Below are 6624 nucleotides of genomic sequence, written 5' to 3'. Positions count from 1 at the left end.
TGATATGTCTGGATTAAAAATACTGGGTTGATAATGAGTAATCATCTCCATACGCTCTGTTATTCTTCTCTGTTATAATTAAACCTGGACTAAGTTAAAGATTTCATTCTCTGTATAGGTATGATTGTACAAAAAGACAGATTTAGGTTTTACACTTTTACATTAATTTGAAAGGCTTCTTAATTCACAAAGTTATTTTCCTATTTTTCATTTTCATTGCATTCAAGCTGAAGGAGACTTGAAACCAAATGAAATTTGAATAAGGCAACTCTCCCTGAGCAATAGAGATGAAACTCTTGGGTTGAGTATAATACCTTCAGAATGTTGATTTTTTCTGTAAAAGTTTATACAAAATTGCTTCCTAAGTACTGTAAATATGTACAGACTGTCAGTGGCATGAGCTTTATGGTAAACATTATAAGCTTAATTTAAAATAGTAACACATAGTCCAGAAACACCAAGTGGATTTCAAGCTACATCAGCAAAGATGCAATCTTGAAGTAAATCCCTGCAAAGTGTACACAGGTTTTTGTGTGCATTTTTACAATAAGAGAAATCTACATATAGAGACTTTTCTGTACAGTGCCTGTTTATTCGTTATTTCCTCAATCTTAAACTCTTTTCAATCATCAAGATTAACAATTAGGCTTATTTTCATTAATGACTTGTACTAGCAATGAGTTATATAGTTGTCAATGAAAAATTCAATTTAGCCCACGAGTTTTCTACACTTTCATGCCTGGCTGTTCCAAAACCGTTCCAAAAGCTTTATAATTTTCATATTATAATAATGTAGTGTATAAATGGGGTCCCTGAATTTATTGAGTGGACATTAAATAAAGTGTTTCATAGCTCTCTGTACAACAGGAGTGAATCTTGCATGGAGCACTGGCTGGAACAGAGGCTTTGCCTTGTACCTCCCTTCCTGGGTGAGCAGTGCCATGAGTATTGTGTGAGCACTTGGAGTGGCACTTAGAGAAGTAGATTTTTATATTGATATTTCACTACAGTTTCAGGCAGCCTGGGGGTGACCTTATTATGAGGTAGATCTACCATAAAAAGGTGAAATTTGCAGTAGCATTGCAACACTGTTGGCAACTAGGAATTTTTCTGCTTTTTTAATAGACTAATTGCAACACATAACCCTAGACTTGGGGTTTTTTTTCATTTTTTTTTGGATGACAGAATGTGTTCTATATTGTCTGTATCTGCATTCTAGGTTTATCTGCTCATAGCTGTTTCTTGTAAAAAACCATTTAGAGTGCATAAAATACAGTTCATTATCACATGTAAAATGAAATGTTGGGTTTCTCAGAAAATGGTGGAAGAATTTGCACATATTTACAACGTTGTACATATATTGGCTACTTTGGTTTATCAGACTGGCATTGTGGGAGCCCTTTCTGTGAAATGGAGCCTTACACAGGACATTTTGGCCCTCTAAATACAGAAGTTTGCAAATGTGATGTATGATCTAGGAAAATACAGAGAGTGGAAAAGAGTGGGAAGAACAGTGAATAGGTAAAATGATATCATGTTATTTGTTTATAAAATAGGACTACATTGTATTCTGAGAGAAAATATTGCAGGTGGATTGAGAATTGTTAGTGCTGAGAAGTTGTGCAGGGAAGAATGAACTTTACATCACTTAATTTAGAGACACAGTACAGTAGAGCATGGTGGATTTATAAGGATAATAAATAGTATAGAGAAAATAAATTACACTTTAAATATGCTTCTCCTATTATTAGACTAATTAGATATTCAGTGAACTCAAATGGTTGTACTTTTGAAACAAGTACAGGAAGTTTTAGGTTTCTTTTTTTTTTTTTTTGGTATATGTGTAATTAACCTTTGGAATGTGTTGCTACAAGATATCGTAGAAAAACAAAACTATTCAAGACTTAAAAAACATTTTTTAGAAAAACCAAGTTTTTATATATAGAGAGAGAACATGTACAGCTGTTCCAGATACAATCAGAGATGTGTTAACTATATGAAATGACAGTTTTTAGCAATGAGACAAGCACTGATTGGAGTTACAAAGAATCTTCCCTTGTGGAAGGGGTATGTGAGGTTTTATTCTGAGGTTGAGAGTGCAGTGTCCTTTGGGGTGATTTTGCTCACCTGCTGCCAGAACCCAAATCTGGTATGCAATCCTTTTGTGTAGTTAGAGTTAGTTATCTTCTTTGTTGTAGCCTCAGAGCTCTCTGTGCTTTGGCATTGAGGCATTAAACGCCAGCAGAATTTATATTACTTGGATGGTTTATTTTGCTTTACATAGCCTTTTCTGCTAGAGAATTAGGAAAGTTCTGTATTAAGTGATATTTCAGCTACAACAATGACATCTAGGGGCTGATTTATATTAATTTAATTTAGATATGCATCTCCTGTTTTTGAGAAGATGGTTACTAATATGTTTACTAAATCTAAATTATTAGTATTTGCTAAAAAGCTGTAAATCTGATATATGTCATATATTCAGAGAATAGCCGTGACATTTTTAAATTCTTTTTTTTTTTAATCTTTTGTTTCTCTTTGATCTGTCTTTTCATTACTTTAGTACTGCTAACACTGCAAATCAGCAAATCTCTCATTCCTTTGGACGTTGTATTTTTCATGCCGTCTCAAACGATGAGATTATTTTCACTCTGTACTTTAGGTATACTTTTCTGTGAATTAAAGGGAAATCTCTTTGCCTCTGCTTTCTTATATGACTTACTCTGTCTCCTAGAATCACATCTACTTTATTTTGTACAGGAAATGAGACCTAAAATCCCTGTATTCAATCCCCTGCTTTCCCCAGCTTTATGGGAGTGTAGACATAGGCTTGACTCCAGATTTAAACCCTGTGATTCAGGGCCACCTCTAAGCTCTACGTAAATCTAATTTTATGTGTGCAAGTAAGTGTATACGTAAAATACGTAATTGCAATTTAGAGATGATTTAACAGCAACTGTCCTATTATTTGCAAACTTACTTTCATTCCCTTGAATCTTAGTTATTTGACCATAAGTCACTTATTTGGAATTGCTTTTTAAGGAAAAAAATTTCTATATTTCTTTCTCATGGGCTTCTTCACTTGTATTTACAACTTTTTCTCAGGAATAAGAGAATATAATTTTTTTGCAAAATTCTCCTCGTGCCATTCTGTGGAATATGTTGTACTATCTTCAGCATACTGACTTCTCTTGGTATTGAGGAGAAGAGACAACCAGATGAGCTGAAAACAGTGAGACATTAAGGAAAACTTCATATTGGCTCAAATCAAGGGGCTGGAATGTTCTCTACAATAAATAAAAGTATTTTTCTGATACAGCTATACCAACAGCAACTTACATAACTTATAATTTATATAGAAGTTACACTGGCACAGAAATGTTTTTCCCAACTGCTGTATCTGCTGGTTTCTTCTGTGAAGCAAGTGAAAGCTTATTTCTGTCAGTGATATTGGCAAAACATAATTAGAACTGCATTCTATATTAAATCTTACATAAAAATGTCACCCAAAATCACATCCCTAACTACTATTAGTATGTTAGCAGATGATTTTTACTGACTCGGCCAAAGTGCCACAACGGGCACATTTGTCTCTCGTTGCAAAGTCTGCAGTGAGTGTAAAGCAGAAGAGGATAAACCTGGGCTGTAGTTGAGTGTGAAGGAGGAAGGACCTTCCTGCCATCTTTGTCTTTTTTTGTGCAAAATGATAAATTTGCAGGTGTGATTCTGAAAAGGTGTTTTTCCATAGCCCTCAGAACATGCAGTTTTCTTGCATCTCTTAATATACGGTGTGGTCTGCGTGCGTGTACAGAGGACAGATCTGTTTTAAATCAGTGAAAATCTAAGGAAATTTTGGACTGGAGTTTGCTGCTGAATTGGCCATGGAACTCTGCTTAAAATAGGGACAAAAATTATTCAACTATACAGAAAATATCAAGGCAGTTCATAGAGACTTGCCCCATGATGTACTGCATTGTAGTGGCCATTATTATTTTCCCTTTTTGTTACTTTGGATTGATACCGATATTTTTGCCAGCTCTTGCTCCAAATAGTGCTTTCTTAGGTATATAATCCAGCTAAGGGAGTGCAGAAGGTGATTTATTACCAGCAGTTGTAGCAAGGGGAGTCATATGCACAGAGGACTCCAGCAACAACAACAGCAAACTACCAGTCTTTCTTTTTTGTTACAGGCACTGGAAATACAGAGGTGTCCTTTGCATTCTTAAGAGAAATTATTGTATGTGAAGTGTTGCATTATAGCAGGTACATACTGATCCCAATTGCTACATTTGCCATTCATATGTGCCTCAGTGACTGTCCTCAGTGTGTATTTACACATTCAAGAGAATTCATTTGTGAATGATAAGCTACAGTAAGCCTGGAATCAGATCACACATTACATAAATTAATATTTCATGTGTAAAAGGAGATAGTCTAAAAAGAATTGGACTCCCTGGAGTTCCAATATAGCTAATATTCCTAAAATTGATTTAATTGCTAATTTATTTTTTTTTTACTTTTGTAGTTAAAACACATTACTTTTCCTCCTTGTTAAATCAGGCAGTGTAGAGTAAAATGCAATAACTTCTGGTGTAAGAAAGAACTTCTAAAGTGGAACTTCATGCTAGGATAAAATACCTCCAAAAATTTGTCAGGTATGAAACTCTGGTATATCCATGGCTTAGTTTCAGTATCAGTTACAAGTGTAGGCCAGAATAAAGGTATTAAGACTTTCTGCTCAGCATGGCAACGGATAACCTAAATCAAAAAGTAAGAAGTGCCTTTGGGTACTTCTCAAATCATTAGAGGGAGTCATGGGCCCATCCTTCAGTGAATGGCCTTGGCTTGTCCTGACAACTTTCCTTAAATTCCATAGATTGATCTCTTGCAGACTTTTTCACTTGAATTGCATTTTTTTTTTGCCAAATGGGATTAGATAGGATTTTTTAATCAAGCACAGAGGTGCTTGAGGTGGGTTTTAAGCAGTAGATTGTAATTTTAGAGTGTGACATTTTTCAGTGTAGCAGTCGCGTTAACCTAACCTTGATAAATTTTGCAAAATGTGTATAAATGACCACATATTTGTCATGTGTATGATGGTGTGAAGCTTTTGTTATGTTCCTGTAGAACTTTTAGGAGTACAAACGTTTTTTCATTTCTGAGCATCCATACAAACAATACTGCAGGTATTTCATAGTAAATACATGGCTCCCATTTTCTCCCTTAAAATATTTATTTGCCCTGCTGAATCTTAAATAAGAAAATTGAAACAACTTTCCTCTCTGTGCTGCAGAACTTAGTGTGCAGTTGTCCCCTCAGAATCTGTATTAGAATGCTAACATAAGTGTGACAACTATTGTGATTTTCATCTGAAAGCTTAAAAAAGCAACAAGCAAACAAACAAACACCCTGGAAAAGTAACGGACTGAATTTTTAATTCCCTTTCAGTTTTTCTAAGCCAAATTCTTGTTGAGGAGTTTGTGTCAAATGAGGACTGCATGGTTTGGCTCACTTTATGAACATTCCTTGACATCCAAAGATTTCTTTCTCTAACAGTTAGCACTGTGTGTGCCTGCAGGTGCCTGTGCATGTCTCTGTGTGTGTGTGTGTGCACTTACATGTACAGAGACAGCAAATTGACTTTTTCATTGCAAATATGTGTGTGCAACCTGCACACAGTGAGCATCAAACAACTTGATGAAAACAAAGGAGTCTGTTCATTCTCAGTTATTAAATCTTGCTTCTGTTCGTTAGATATGAGTAGACCGAAAAGAACCATCACAATTTTCTGTAGTGACCTTGAGGTGGCAGCAGCATTACATTCAATTCTGCCACACACCAAGTCCATTAAAGGTGAAAGTAAAATTTACAATAAATCAAAATAATACTGATTGTTATAATTTTATTACCAGAGCATTAAGTCAATAAAACTTATCTGAAATGTCATTTGCATTGTATACAATTTTTACTAGTTATCAAGTGTGTTTTAAAAGCATGTTTAAAGGAACCAAATGAAGAAATTGGTGATAAATTGTTGAAAATCTGGGACTTGTCTAATGGTGTAGTAAAACTAAAATCTGTTTTGATCTCTTGTATTGTAAAAGACTGCTTCTGAAAGCATTTGTTAGTACAATAATGTCTTGTGTTTTGACTAACTATATTTAATGTCCTAATGTCTGATTAAATATTTTCATGCAAGTTGTCAGGTCCTTTTTCATTTATGATTTTATGTAAGAAGGTCATCTAATTATATGACACCCTTTCAGTGAAGGAGACTGTGTTTGTTTCTTTTAATAATGAGGAATAATGAAACTTATTTATGTTGGAAGTCAGAGAAATTTATTGGAGTATTACAACATGAGAAACATGAAAATTAAAAAACCCTTTTAATAGCATATTCATTACCGAGAGGCTTCCAGGTAATGAAATAGTTGTATGAAAGGCAGTGTGCTGGGTGATGTAGTGCAGCTCATGTCAGTTTGCAGGACATGGTTATTATGCATTTCTATGTTGTCAATTACTATTAGGTTACCAAATTATTATTAGCTAATTAGTCCAAATGGGAGGCACTAGAAGAAAAGGTTTTTGCAAACTTCTAAAACAGCTTCTAACTGGGAAGCCTGT

The sequence above is a fragment of the Manacus vitellinus genome, unplaced genomic scaffold, assembly GCF_001715985.3.
Source record: "Manacus vitellinus isolate BGI_N305 unplaced genomic scaffold, ASM171598v3 scaffold_10_pilon, whole genome shotgun sequence".
NCBI lineage: Eukaryota > Metazoa > Chordata > Aves > Passeriformes > Pipridae > Manacus > Manacus vitellinus.
This window is presented reverse-complemented; position numbering follows the sequence as displayed.